The sequence below is a fragment of the Cryptomeria japonica genome, chromosome 8, assembly GCF_030272615.1.
Source record: "Cryptomeria japonica chromosome 8, Sugi_1.0, whole genome shotgun sequence".
Lineage (NCBI taxonomy): Eukaryota > Viridiplantae > Streptophyta > Pinopsida > Cupressales > Cupressaceae > Cryptomeria > Cryptomeria japonica.
Genome location: NC_081412.1, coordinates 125,394,973 through 125,410,390, shown reverse-complemented (window position 1 = coordinate 125,410,390; position 15,418 = coordinate 125,394,973). Strand labels below are relative to the sequence as shown.

At 37.7% G+C, this 15,418-nt stretch overlaps 1 protein-coding gene across 1 annotated transcript in view; it reads right to left on the bottom strand.

The window, feature by feature from the left end:
* The window catches only part of LOC131041621 (translocon at the outer membrane of chloroplasts 64), a 159,322-nt gene that overhangs the window by 62,917 nt on the left and 80,987 nt on the right, over positions 1-15,418 (bottom strand). The window lies entirely within an intron of this gene.

The window sequence follows — 15,418 nt, the reverse complement described above, 5'->3', positions numbered from 1 at the left end:
ATTGGCCGTCCCCTGTCCTCTAGGGAAATTGGGGCTGCTGTCCCCTTTTATATATAATTTCTTTTAAAATAATCAGTTTTATTTTCCAAAAATGAGAGAAAAAAGTGTGTAGAACTCTTCAATTTTTTTCATTATTTTTAAGATTTGGAACATAGGATCATCAAGAGAACAGTTTGGATTGTTATGTAGTATTCCTCATTTATTTAAAGTAATAATTTGGGCCCATCATATGTTCAATGCTTCCATTTCTTCTAAAAGATTCACAGGGGACTGTGGTTAAGTAAACATTATTTTGTCCCATTCAACTGTTCACAACAAATATAGCATGTGCTTTTGTTGCCTGATATTTTAGATCTTTATGAACTGTAATATCTGAGAAAACTTAAAGCTATATATATACTGTCATCCACCAAAAATGGCCTCCTGGATAGCTGTCCACAAAACATGTCCCACTGTCCTGGAAACAGTGGAACATATCCAATGACATCAACTGAAGCCCAACTGAACCATGTCAAATAGTCACTTCTCAAAATTGTTCACCTATTACTGTCAAAAGACAAAGTATGGTACATCGAAGAGCATTTGTTTTATTTCCATAATTGTTTATTTCCATTATGTTAGAATAGAAAGAAAAAGAGAGAGGTTTGTCTATAGTCATATTCCAGAGTCATCAGACCCTTCTCATTTACAGGCAGATAAAAGGTTGTAACTACTTCTCAGATATATCTTCTTGACCATATATGTATCAGAAGCATACTGTAATGAACATTTTTATCATTGTTCATTATATGTTGAAATCATGTATATTGCACGATATACCTTTCATTAATAACAGCTTCCAAGTATTTTTTGTTCCTCAGTTTTGTTTTTCATTCTTCTACATTAAAAAAATCTTATGTGGTCCCCCCGAATTAGACATTTTGCAGTGGTCTTTTGGCAAATAGTTCCGGTTTTTACCCTCTTTTTTATATAGATGGTGAAATGATAGACTACAAAATATGGCTCCAAAAGAGAATTTTGTAACAGATTTTCATACAGTCCTAGATAGTTTATGTGCTCAATTCTACCTGACACTTTGAATGCATAGGTATTATATGGAATATTTTGTCTGTGCAACATATTGAAACATGTTGGCTTTTCTTGTTTGAGTAGAAAATTATGAACCCATCAAGATCTCCATTATTTATAAACTATTTATAAAATAGAAGTCTTATTTTATATAGCTGCATTTGTGTGCTGAACATTAATTGAGATTCCTAGGTAGCAGGGTACATACTGTTTCAGTTGCATGTTAAACATTAAATGGGATTACTAAGTAACAGGGTAGATACTCAGCATAGAAAAATTTGTGCAGATCTTTGTGAATTAAAAAAAAAGTACAAGCCTTTATACATCTTTATGATTATTTCCAAGCCACAAATGTGAAACAAAATCCCATTGCAAAAAACCGTTCAGTACATGGCAGCAGGCTGTATGGTATTTGCTGTTAGGCCTTGACATCTCATAAGGTACCATCCAAATGTTTTCCTTATAATCCGAATGTTTTAGTATTTGTAATGATACAATATCAAAACTTACAACATAGTTCAAAAAATAGCCAATAACTCAAGACTCAAGAGTAGTCATGAGACAAACAAGGCACATGCATAGCTCACTGAATAACTCACGGATTGGACAAAAAAATCGGCCAAGAGTGAAATAAGACAGTCCACCCAACAAAAGGTTGTTTCATCATTTTTGAAAATTTGTTTTCCCCAGCATTCATGTCAAACCATTGCACATTTGTTTGCACTCACTTGGGAGTAAGGATTGATCAAGATTAGCAAACTCACTAGCTCTGTTCAGCCACATTCTATACGAATGTAATATTTTCTTTTCTTTTTTGTTCCTTGATTCTAAAGTATTAGTGCTAGAGTCGTGTTATTTACTACTTTATTCATCATCTCGAGTTTAATTTGTGGTAGCTGCTAGGGTTATGTTTAAAAAAAATCTATTTTTTCTGTTTTTCTAGAATTTAATTCCACTTTGCTAAAACCAAAACAGCATCCACAATTAGGAGAGGTAGCAACAAGCCCAAGAACCCTGCTTGGAAAAATAGGCAGCATACTGTGGAATGCATATGAGAGGAGCCATAAATTGCCTCCAATATCACCTCACATGGATCAATTGCTGAGATGTTGTGGCATGTACTGTTGCATTTCAAGAGGTTGAGCAAGAGGAAGGCTCACCTTGTATCTTATGCAAAGAAAAAGAGAATAGATGAGGTATCGGTGGATAACATCGATTCAAAAAAGCCAAAGGAAGATATAGTTGGCTCCTTTTGTTCCATTGGACCATGGATATAGGGATTGGGCAATGTGCGCAACCATAATATTTTTGTTCCGCATTACACTCTTAGTTCACAACTTTCCTTGGAAGGTACTGCATGGAATAAAGAATTGCAGCATGAGGCCAAGTTGACATGTGTCAATTTTGCCTACAATAATAACATTGCATGTGATCTTACAAGAAGTCCTCATTGGGAGCTGTTGGTCCCTACAGAATTGTGATAAATAAAGGGCTCAAGATTATGAGTCCTGATAATGTCCTAGTTTTATGGGTTTTCAACCACTTTATCAGACTTTTACAAGTTTATTATCAGAATTTTTATATGTTCTAATCATCCTCAAAGTTACATTATCTTTAATGTCCCCTTTTTTGTCTATCTCAGAAAGCCAAGACAATTACCTAATTCTGATTTCTTACTTTATCAAATAGTTGCAATTAGAATCAAGTAAAGACGTTACACAATATATCAATTGCCAGTTCTAATATATATATACAGTTGCAATTAGAATGAAGTAAAGATGTTACACAAGATATCAATTGCCAGTTCTGATATATATATGTGTGTGTGTGTGTGTGTGTACAAATTGATATTAAATGAATGTCAATGTTTGGTATACACTGATGAGGAATGCTATGTATGTTTACTGATTTACCACTTGTGGTAATAAATAATTGATTCTATGTCTGATACATGATATGCTTATGCAATCGATATATATTGCTTCCAGCAGTGGGATTTCTATATCTGATATATCTATCTGTATATGCAATGATGGCTGTAACGCAGTTCTGAATATGCCAATATTATCAGGCAGTGGAAAGAGGGCTGTATCTGTTATATAGCCTGTGGTTACATGCTTCGATATTTGGCCTTCGGCCTTGCTATCTTCACAATATTGAAATTATGGAAATATAGCTAATGCTGACGATGCAGTCTCTGGTTGATATTTGAATGCTTGCATAAATAGTGGTGCTTTCTCTGTTATTGAATGTATTCCTTATGAAACCAGTGCTTGACTCGAGGTCAAATGTTCAGATCGAGCTATCCAATCAGATATATACAAAAGGGATAAAAAATACATCGATGCTCTTGAGAATGTTTAGAGCTTGATTTTATACTTTGCTTATTATGTGAGGAGGCACGGTGTCACGGCCATGTCTCTTGTTTGCTCCACTTATCACATTCCTTCATTATTAACAAATCGGTCAATCAGAGTTGATTAACATAATTCTTGTTTGAATAACTAACCAATGGAATGGTTAGTTGATCAAATTCATTGATTTAGCATTTAATTATTGCCTAATCGTAATTGAGTGTCACGTTCTTTAGAGAAGAGATGTTAATACGTATGACTTAGTAATTCTTTTGGAGGCGTATGAAGGGATATTAGAGTCTCCCCTCCTTAAGATTGCTTGTCCTCAAGCAATTCAATACTTGGATGTTCAAGAATCTGTTCATTCTCCCAGGTTGCATCTTCTATGGGAAGATTTTTCCATTTGGTGAGGTATTATTTAAATTTTCTATTTCTTAAGGTCCATTCCCTCATATCTATAGTCTTTTCTCGGAATTAAATTAATTTGCCATCCTCATCTAATGGTGGCAGTTCTTTGGATGCTATGATTCTATGTCTGAGAGCCTTTTTAAGGCAAGATACATGGAAAACGTTATGTATCTTGCTGTTTAAGGGTAATTCCAATTGGTAAGCTACTTGTCTGGTCCTTTTTATTACCTTATAAGGGCCATAGAATCTGGGCTTTAATTTGTCCACCCCACTTCTCTTTAGAGTGGATTGCCTGTATGGTTGGAGCCAAGGTATACCAAATCCCCTATCTCAAGACTTCTCTCCGTCCCCCGTTTGTCTAAATACATTTTTTGTTGATTCTGAGCGATCTGCATATTGTCCTTAAGAGTTTTAAGGATATCTTGGCCTTCTTGAATCCATTCCTTTTCCTTAGGTACCTTACCATCTCTCAAAGTCAATTCTAAGAAGGATGATGCATCATATCTGTACAAGGCTTTAAAAGGTGACATACCTATTGACATGTGGTATGTTGTATTGTAACAGTATTCACCCAAATGGAGCCACTTGATCCATGTTTTCTATTGTCTTGCTACATAATTGCGTAGGTACCCTTCCACCCATTTGTTAACAATCTCCATTTGCCCATCCGTTTGGGGATGGTCGTTGGTACTTGGAGTTAACTCGGTGCCTACTAGCTTGAATAATTCAGTCCAAAACATGTTGAGGAACCTACTATCTCTGTCACTTACTATGTTCTTGGGTAGTCCATGAAGTCGGAATATTTCTCTGAAGAATAATTCGGCTACATGGGGTGCATTAAATTTGGATGAAATGGCAAAGTGTGCATATTTAGTCAAGCGGTCCACTACTACAAATATACAGTCTTTACCCATTACCTTTGGAAGGCTAGTGATGAAATCCATTGATATACTCTCCCATTTTTATTGAGGAATAGGTCGAGGTTGAAATAGCCCTATGGGGAAAGTGTGTTCATCCTTAATCTATTGGCACATAGGACATTCCTTTACGAATCAAAGCACATCGTTTTTCAATCCCTTCCAAGAGTATCTATCTCTTATTTGTTTATATGTTTTGAAATAACCCGAGTGTCCAGCCATGGGTACTTCATGGAAAGCTTTCAAAATCTTCTCTGAGTTTAGATTTAGGCACTAGATATATTCTCCTTTTGTAGTAGATGAGGTCATCCATGACTTAATATTGATCTTCTTGTGTTTTCCCTTCCAATCGATTTGCTTGTGAATGTGCTTTTGGAGTATTCTACTAGTAGGTGGACTTTCCAATCATTCAATAATGTGGATGAGGAATTAATAGTTGGTTTCTTGGATAGTGTGTCGGCAGCCACATTTCTTTTTCCCTTGATATATTTATATCAAATTCATATGCTTGAATTTAACTGGCCCTCTTTTGTTGTCTCTCATTGAGATCTTTTTGCTCCAAGAAGTATTTAAGGCTGTTATGATCGGTTCGTACCACAAACTTGGCACCAACTAAATATTGCCAGAATTTGTTTAATGCGTGCATGATGGCAAGCATCTCTTTGTCATGGGTGGAGTATAATCATTCATTGTTATTTAGCTTTCTACTTTCCAAAGCTACGGGAAGCCCATTTTGCATCAAAACTACTCCTATTCCTTCTCTTGATGCATCGCATTCCAAGACAAAGGGCTGATTGAAATTGGGAAGTGCTAAGACTGGGCAATTGCTCATCGCTTCCTTGAATGTGCCAAATGCCTTTTGTGCCTCTTTGTCCATTTGAAAGCTCCTTTCTTGGTTAAATTGGTTAATGGTGCACGCATACGTGAGAACCCCTTGACAAATCTCCTATAATAACTACATAGGCCACAAAATCCTCGTAACTCCATAAGATTTTTGGGCAAGGACCAATCTAAGTTGGCTTGTATCTTCTCTTGGTGTACTTGAACTCCTTTCTCACTAATGGCGTGACCTAGATATAATATCTCAATCATTCCAAATTCGCATTTGGACTCTTTGGCATATAGGGAGTGTGCCTCTAATATTCCCAAAACTTCGTCCAAGTGCTTTAGATGATCTTCCCAAGTTTTACTATGTATGAGGATATCATCAAAGAACACGAGTAGGAATTTCCTTAACTGCTTGTTAAAAATGTGATTCATGCAAGATTGGAAGGTTGCTGGTGCATTGGTGAGTCCGAAGGGCATAACCAAAAATTTATAATGACCAAAGTGGCATCGAAATGTGGTTCTGTGGAACTCTTCTTCTCTCACCCTTATTTGATGATAACCTGACCTTAAGTCAATTTTTGAGAAATAAACTGCCCATGCAATTCATCCAACATGGTTTTTAATTGAGTGCATGGTTATCAATGCACATCCTTAAGGTTCCATCTTTTTTTTTCACCAAAACCATGGACGATGCTAATACAGATGCAAAAGCATATGGATTTCAAAGAATTGATATTGTTCAATTAATCAAGGAGACAAAGCTCCTTTAAATAGAGTTACAAAGACGATGTTTCTAAAAGAAACAATTGTTAACTAGAGGCGAAATTAGAAACAACTTAAATGACCATTAATAACACAAAGAGAAAGATATTATTCTAATACCCTCCCTTAATGGTCATCGTTCTAACTACCAAAAGAAATAACAGAGAAGGTTGCCCCCTTCTTCTCAGAACACGATGCAACAGAAGACAAGAGCCTGCCACTTGAGATGAGTCTGCCACCGACCCTCCCAGAAACTGCCGAAGTTCTAGAGATACCCAAAACAACACCAACCGTCCAACCTGATGTTGGAGAATTGTTCCTCCCTATAACTAGAGACACACCAAGAATGGTTGTCACGATTTTGAGGAAACAATCGACAAACCCTCTAAACTATTGTAGATGAGAAAGATGCCCGAAAATAGACTGCAAACAAGGGACTGGTGCAGATGTTCACACAACTCCAGGTGCGACTGAAAACAGACTACAGCGAAGTACAGTTTTTGAGGAAAAAATTATAAACCCTCCCATGATTTTTTTCAGGGACAATATTCAAAAACCCACAGATAATTTTTTAGGACAATTATTAAAACCCACAGATAATTTTTTAGGACAATTATCAAAACCCACAGATTTTTTTTAAGGGAAAAAAAAATATCAAGACCCATCAGAATTTTTTTTCAGTTAAAAAATATTAAAAACTGAAACAAACATCGATGCCCAGAAGCCATCTTCACGCTTTTCAAGGCGCAAAAAAATGAGGTACTGAGAAGATGTTGAATGCATGAAACCCGAGGTACGAAGTTCAATGCACTTAGACAAATACAGGCACAAATTCCAAGACAAATTCACTAGCACAAAATTTGAGGGACGAAACACGAGACACCAAGAAAAGGTCTTGAAAAACCCACCAAGAATCTAAAATCAGAATGCAGATCTCAAGGCTCAAAAAATGAGGCACAAAAAACGATGCACCCAGAAAGATCTGACGACGACCCAGTTGAAGTCTAGAAAAAACCACCAAGAATCTGGAACAGAATAAAATTTCAACTTGAACTAAAGGGTCAAAACCCTAGTCAAAAATTGCAGAAACCCTAGGCGGCCATGAATGAACCAAATCGAGCAAAAACACGTGGAGAATAGACACGGATCGAGGGCAAAGACACACGACGCGATTTACAGCAAAAAATCCACGAATTGGATGCAAACCACTTGAAAAGCTTTTGAAATTTTTCCTAAAAAATTCCTTTCGAAAATTTTTTAGAATAGCTAAAAATCTCAAAAATTATCTCTGCTTTGATACCATAATACAAATGCAAAAGCATATGGATTTCAAAGAATTGATGTTGTTCAATTAATCAAGGAGACAAAGCTCCTTTAAATAGAGTTACAAAGACGATGTTTCTAAAAGAAACAATTGTTAACTAAAGGCGAAATTAGAAACTATAGGTGTTGAGAAAAAATCAACTCTACAGCTCCCAAGAATCACCTACATGCAAACCTATCATAGAAGGAGAGAAGCAAAATCAAAGCTATGGAGGCAAGAATTCAATGATCCAGAAAAAAGGAGTCATATTGATTGTGCAAGAATAATGCAATACAATTACAAATTACAAAGAGAGAATCCTTATAAAAAGATACTAGAAACCCTAAAGAATTATAAGATGCCTAAGTTTAGCTTAAGCGTAGAGTATAATAGACTAATAATTAAATAAATAATTATTAGCCACAACATGATAACTCTAACAACCCCCCTTAAGATGAACTTAGGGAGTAGCTAAAAACAACTAAGGACTAAAACATGCATGAAAGTAACAATGGGTCCCGGCAACTAGGCCTGATGAGGTCCCAAGTACAAAAGATCTCTCACAACTGGGGAAAAGGAAAAAACCTCATGGGAAAAACTACTCTCCTAAAGAGAGAAATACAAGTGAAGGACTGAAGAAGCCTCCAAACAAGAGAATGTCCCAGAAAAAAGAAACAAAAGATGAACATGAAGAACACCACTGAAGCATGAAGCTGCAAGCATTGTCGAAGAATAGTTGTCGATCTAAAGAACCTCCACTGAAATAGAAGATGATCAGGTAGAGAAGACTATAATCTGCATGAGTGCCCTCAAATAACACCACTCGAATCAGATGGCAAACAAAGGCAAACAACTAAACTCGAAGATACAAATGGCAAAAACACCAAAGTTTGAAGAGTTGATCAATCAAAGATGGAAGGTTGCCTCCAAAGATAGGAATGAGAGAGTGTCCATATGGTAAATAATCCATCTCACCGAAATGCATAGGTAACCAGCCACTGCATCCGCCTAGTATATAGGAACAAATACTGAATACATAGCTCACTCCGACGAACCAAGGAAGCATTAGAACCAATAACCAACAAGAGAAACCCCCCCATAATGCTGACAAGGGAGAGGTGATAGGTGCACTGAAACCGAATGCCAAGAAAAATTGCATGATGAAGAACCAGGAACATCGAGAGTGCAGCAGAAAGTACAAACACATATAAAGGCTAGTGTCGTGGAAGGAACACTCGCTTGACACACATCATGAGGCTAATGTCGTGGAAGGAACACTCATGTGACAAAGGTAGATGGTAAACAAAGGCAAACATCAAACCCCCCCATGGCACTTTATAATGGAGTGCGAGTACAATAAGGCACAAGATGTGTAGGATGTGAAAAGCATAGTGGCACTTTATCTCAGTGCGTTTGCAAAAAGGAAAATGCTTACAAAATGATGTATACAATTCTCAAAGAAGACAAAAGGCTGGAAATACATAAATAATAGCCAAAGATGAGTCATCCCACACAAAGAAAAGGATCCCAGGAGCTGAAACATCCAAGATATTCACCAGAGTGCATAAATGCAAAACACTAAAAAAAATGTACCTCGAGCAGAATTTGGAAAGAAGACCCATACCATTGGAAAGTGCACAAAACCAGCCTTCCAACAATATCTCGTGTGCCAAAAATGGAGTCCAGATGCTCAAAATATGCCTCCCAGAGTGCTAAAAGAACTTTGGCTTTGATGTCAAAAAAAAACATCAAAACAGCAAAAACAGAAGATTAAACATCCAAATCTGAAGAGAGCTTGGAAAGAGCTTTCCGACGCCTATTGTTTGCCAAAATCCGACTCTGTTTGCCCAAGTTATGGCAAAAAAAACGACCCCCCTATCAAAAAGCATGTAAAACAGGGTCTGGTGGAGCTCCGATGGCCTGTGGGCGACGCAACTAGCGGCGGTGGCGCTCGGGCTGAGCGGAGGCGGCGGATCGGGGTGGTGCACTAGCAGCGATGGTGGTGGTCGATTGGCGGGCGGGCTAACCACTGGGCGGTAGCGGAAGCCACTAGCGGCTACCTTGACTATCGACGGCAGCAAAAGGAGCCACTGCCCGCAAGGCAGTAGCAGAAGCCGCTAGTGGCTACCCTAACCGCCGTCGGTAGTGGAGGAAGCCGCTGACCGCAGCGGCCAAGGTAACTGCTGCGGAAGCGGTGTATAAGCATCGAGCTGGATCAAGCGGCTTGTGAGCCGTGTCAGCCTGCAAGCCCATTAAACTGCAAAATAATTTGTTTGTTTTGTTTTTTTTGCGAATTTTCATGATATTCGTGGCCCAAAAAAGGGCAAAAACCAAAAAAAAAATCCAAAGGCCAAAGTTGTCCAAATTGGACATTTTATAGGAAAATGGGGGTTTTTGGGTGTTTTGAGCTCAACGGTAAGGTCCGTTTGAGCCCAAAAACAAAGAAGCACCCCAGATCCAAATAAAAAACTTGAAACCCTCAAAGCTCCAAAAAATCTTCAAAAAACAAGAACACGCAGCAGCAAATCTGAGCTCTGATACCATATAGGTGTTGAGGAAAAATCAACTCTGCAGCTCCCAAGGATCACCTGCATGCAAACCTGTCATAGAAGAAGAGAAGCAAAATCAAAGCTATGGAGGCAAGAATTCAATGATCCAGAAAGAGGAGTTATATTGATTGTGCAAGAAGAATGCAATACAATTACAAATTACAAATTACAAATTACAAAGAGAGAATCCTTATAAAAGGATACTAGAAACCCCAAAGGAGAAAACCCTAAATAATTATAAGATGCCTAAGTTTAACTTAAGCATAGAGTATAATAGACTAATAATTAAATAAATAATTATTAGCCACAACATGATAACTCTAACAGAAACAACTTAAATGACCATTAATAACACAAAGAGAAAGATGTTATTCTAATAGATGCAAAGGGACTTGAACTTGGCCTTATGTACCACATATCAAGAAGTTCCTTGATAGTTCTTTTGATTTCATCTTTAAATATTTTGGGATGCATGTATGGGGTGGTGATCATGGGTTTGGCTCCTTCTTCTAGTTCAATAGTATGTTCAAACCTTCGATGTGGTGGCCTGCCTAGTGGTATCTCCCCAAAAACTAGATTAAATGACTAGGAGATCATCATCATGGCAATACTTGGTTTTGTTGTTTGTTACCTTAGTGGAGATTAAACATCGTGTTGCCCATGCCACGTCCCCCTTTCTAAAAATACTTTCCATTTTTTTGGCTGATACTACTCTAGGGGTTCCATCTGCTAGGCCATGGAAAATGATATTTTGACCATTGTCTGAAAATTTTGTGAGTACTCTCCATTATTCATCATCCATTGGATGTCGAGGATAGCATCAGTATCTCCTAAGTCCACAATATAAAAGTCTTCGGTGATGGCGTGATTGTTAATGCTAATCTTCAGTTTAGGTACCTTATTTGTACAAGGCATGTGGTAATTGTCTGCTACTAGTACTTTGAACCCTTCATGATTTTCAGTTTGAAGGTTTTGCTTTGTCACTAATGCTGAATTGATGAAGTTTTGGGTGGCTCCACTATCTATCAGGATGACGACATTTTGTCCTTGTAAGGTCCCTTTTACCTTAAAGGACTTAAACTTTGGTGTAGACATGGTGGCAATAACACCCTCTTCATTTTTCTTTTGGATGGTTACTTTGGGTGTTTTGGCTTGAGTGTTGATATTATCCTTCCCTTTGTTGATGGGTCTTACTTCTATATAATGTATCTTCCCTTTTCCTCGGCAATTATGATTTGGTCTCCAAGGTTGTTTGCATGTAAAACAAATTTTGCTTCTTTATTTGTACTTTCTTTATGGGCTGGAATATTTATCTTTTCTGATTTTGTGTTGGTTTCCATATCTCGAGCCTATCTCGGCGCTTCTTGTAATGTAACGGGGTTTAGAGCCTTTATCCATCCTTTGGGGGGTTCTTTCAATTTGTCTATAAATAATGTGGCCAACCTCTTTATTGATATGTCACTGACAAGTACTGAGAGTCTTTGGAAGTTTGTTATGTATTCTTCCATAGATCCTCCTTGTTTTAATAGTGCTAACTCTTTGAAGTATAGCTCCGAGTCTTTGTTGTTGAATCATTCTATCAGGCATTCTCTTAACTCCACGTATGAAGTGATCTGGGCATGATTCATGGTTATTATGCCATGATACCACCATTCATGCGCTAATCCTTCTAGATGCAGGGCTACAAATTTAATTGCTTCTTCTTCCATCATAGAGTTTAATTGAAAATATGTATCAACTTTTTGTACCCATGCTCTCGCCGTAGTTTCATTTGATCCACTAAAATGAGGTACTTGGAGCTTTCCTATCTTCTTCCATAGTACTGAATGACGATCTCTTTTTGGTAGATGTTCCATCCTTGGATCCTAAGTCACCAAGTTCGGCCGAATTTCAACCTTGAAGTTTGAAATTCGCCGAACTTGAAACATTCTACAAAAACCCTAAAAAATTCGATAAAATTTGAATAAAAGTTTAGGGTAGCCGAAAAGCGTTTTTTTGGCTTGTGTTTTAGGGTTTCGTCGAGGTTTTAATAAATACGGGCGGCCACACGGGAGTTGACGTTGCCGACCGCCACGGGAGTTGCAGTCACGCCCACGAGAGTCGCCATTGCTACCAGCCTACCCGACGTTGCCGACCGCCACGGTAGTTGCAGTCACGGCCCACGGGACTTGTAGTTGCCATTGCGGGTCGACGTCGCCCATGCCCACAGTTGCTACCAGTCCACCACCATTGCCCGACCTGCACAAGGACGTCGCCCACGGTTGCTACCAGTCCGCCACGGCACCACCATTGCCCGACCTGCATAGGTAGGCTTCCGCGGTCCACTTCTCATCTTTCTTTTTTTTATAAATTTAGGTTTAATAATTATAAATTTATAATGTTTATTTATAAATTTATAATGTTTATATTTTATAATGTTTATTTATAATGTTTATATTTTATAATGTTTATTTTATAATGTTTATATTTTATAATGTTTATACTTTATAATGTTTATTTATAAATTTATAATGTTTATATTTTATAATGTTTATTTATAATGTTTATTTTATAATCTATATTTTATAATGTTTATTTTTTTTGGATTAGATATCAAAAAAGCATTACATAGCTTCAGCAAAAACAACTGAGTTCAACAGTAGCCGGGGCACCAATAGAAGGTGCATATACAAAATACACAGTTAACGTGCACCTCCAAAAAAACAGGGATTACAAATGTTATACATATTTATAAACAAAATTGACATTATAGCATATTAAGTAGCAGCTAAGGAATTAAAATTTCAGCATCTGGTGAGTTGTTGTTTCCCATAGGTGGGAGCCATGCCACCCAGCCCATAGTTCCTTCCTGCCATACTTCCACCTGACCATCAAGTAATTCTTTCTTATGAGGGTGGGAAGTGCGCTCAATGATCAGATCGGCCTCCTCTTGAATGATCTCCATATGCATTTGTCTACGATCCATTTGCCTCATGAAGGCCACCAAAGCTTGTTCAAAAGTTGCTTTGCCTAGTTCATCTCTCTCCCAAGTGAACCCGTGTGATAGTCATTATATATTTTTATTATATATTTTTAAGAGGTCATTTGTGAAATTGTTAAAACTTAAAACTTAAAAATATTTCTATTTTGAAAGGTTGAAATAAATGTAGTGTATTTTTTAATTTTTCTTTCCAAACATGCAGATTTTTATTTAATGGATAATCCCAAATCAACTTCTGAGGCATGGAAGCATGTGACCCGAAATGGAACTCACATCAAATGTAACCTATGTCAGGGAACTATGATTGGAACTTTAACAAGGCTTAGGGACCACTTCCTTGCTAATACAGGGGGTCCAGGTGGAGGTGTTCAAGCATGCATAGGTGCGACTCCAGAACTCAAAGCTATTCTAGAGAAAGAGTTGGCTGCTTCAACGGTAGGCAAAATGAGGGCACAAAAGAAACAGAGAATTGAAGGAGATATATCTAGATTCACATCTGTCATGTCTTCCTCTTCTGTGCAATCCAAACCGGAGAGTGTATCAAAACAGAGTGGAACACTGAACAACTTTTGGAAACCAATAGAGAAACAACAGGTGGATGATGCAGTTGCTAATTTGTTTTACACAAGTGCTATTCCATTCAATGTTGTGAGAAATCCTCATTTCCGTAATGCAGTTCAGAAAATTGCAGAGTTTGGCAAAGGGTACACACCCCCAAGTTCAGAGGCTATCAGGACAACTCTTTTGCAGAGGTCAAAAGATAGAGTGACTGAAAAATTAGCTGATGTCAAAGCAGCTTGGAAGGAAACAAGTTGCACTATATTGAGTGATGGATGGTCAGATATGTGTCAAAGGCCATTGATTAATGTTTTGGTGTCTTGTCCTGAAGGTGTTGTGTTTTTGAAAGTCATTGACACAATGAACCACAAGAAAACTTCAGAGTATATTTTTCAAATATTAGAGGAAGCCATTTTGAAGTAGGGGTGGAAAATGTGGTTCAAGTGGTAACTAATAGTGCAGCAAATTGTATGGGAGCTGGGAGGCTGATTGTAGAGAAATACCCACAGATATATTGCAGCCCATGTGCAGCCCATTGTCTCGATTTGTTGCTTCATGACTTAGCTAAATTCCCATGGGTAAATGAAGCTATTCATAGACGGAGAGCAATTGCAAATTTCATACGGAATCATCGTCTCACATTGAGTATTTATAGGCAGCATGAATCAAAGGAATTGTTAAGGCCTTGTGAAACAAGATTTGCTTCATATTATATCACTTTGAAAAGAGTGGTTGAAGAAAAAGCAGCTTTGAGATCTGTTATTTGTTCCAATCAGTGGGAAAGTTCAGTGCTTTCTAAAGGCCCTAAGGGGAAGAACATAGAGCAGCAAAAGTTTTGCTGGTATGTGAACCAATTGTTGATGTGCTTCGTATGGTTGATGGTGACACTCCTTGCCTTGGCATGCTTTATGAAAGCATGGACCAGTGTAAGGAATCTATTCAAAAAGCACTAAATAATGAATAAGCAGAATATATGCAGATATGGGAGACAGTTGATTGCAGATGGAAAATGATGCACACACCTTTACATGCAGCAGCTTGCTTTTTGGAGCCTAAGTTGTTTTCTATTGATAGAAGGGGTGATAATGAAATCATGGAAGGGCTTTACCAAGCCATTAGCAGGTATGTACCAAATCCAGAAATTGCAGCACTAATCAAAGATCAAAGTTTGCAATACAAGAGAGGAGAAGGGATATTTGGAGGGGCAGAAGCCAAATATGACTCGCCACGTATGCCTGGATATAGATGGTGGATCGCTTATGGATCATCAACTCCTGAATTGCAAGAGTTTTCTATTCGAATTTTGAGTCAGGGAGCAAGTTCATCAACTTGTGAGAGGAACTGGAGTTGCTTTGACCACATCCATTCCAAAAAGAGGAACAAATTGCTGACTGGAAAGTTGGGAGATCTTGCCTATGTTCGCAGCAATTTGAAATTGCTGATGAACAAATCAGCAAAGAACACTTCTTTAGAACAAACTCTTGAAGGCATAGCAATGCCAGATGCAGATGAGCCTGACTTTGCAGATGATGAACTGAGTAGTGATACAGATGATGATTTGGCATCCCAGCCAAGTGCTCTTTATGACTCGGAGTTATTTTAAAGTTCTAAAGTTTTTGACTGTTATTGTACCTTCTTGACAAAAGCACATCTTTGCAATTGTGAAAGCATATGTTTCCTATGGTTTATAT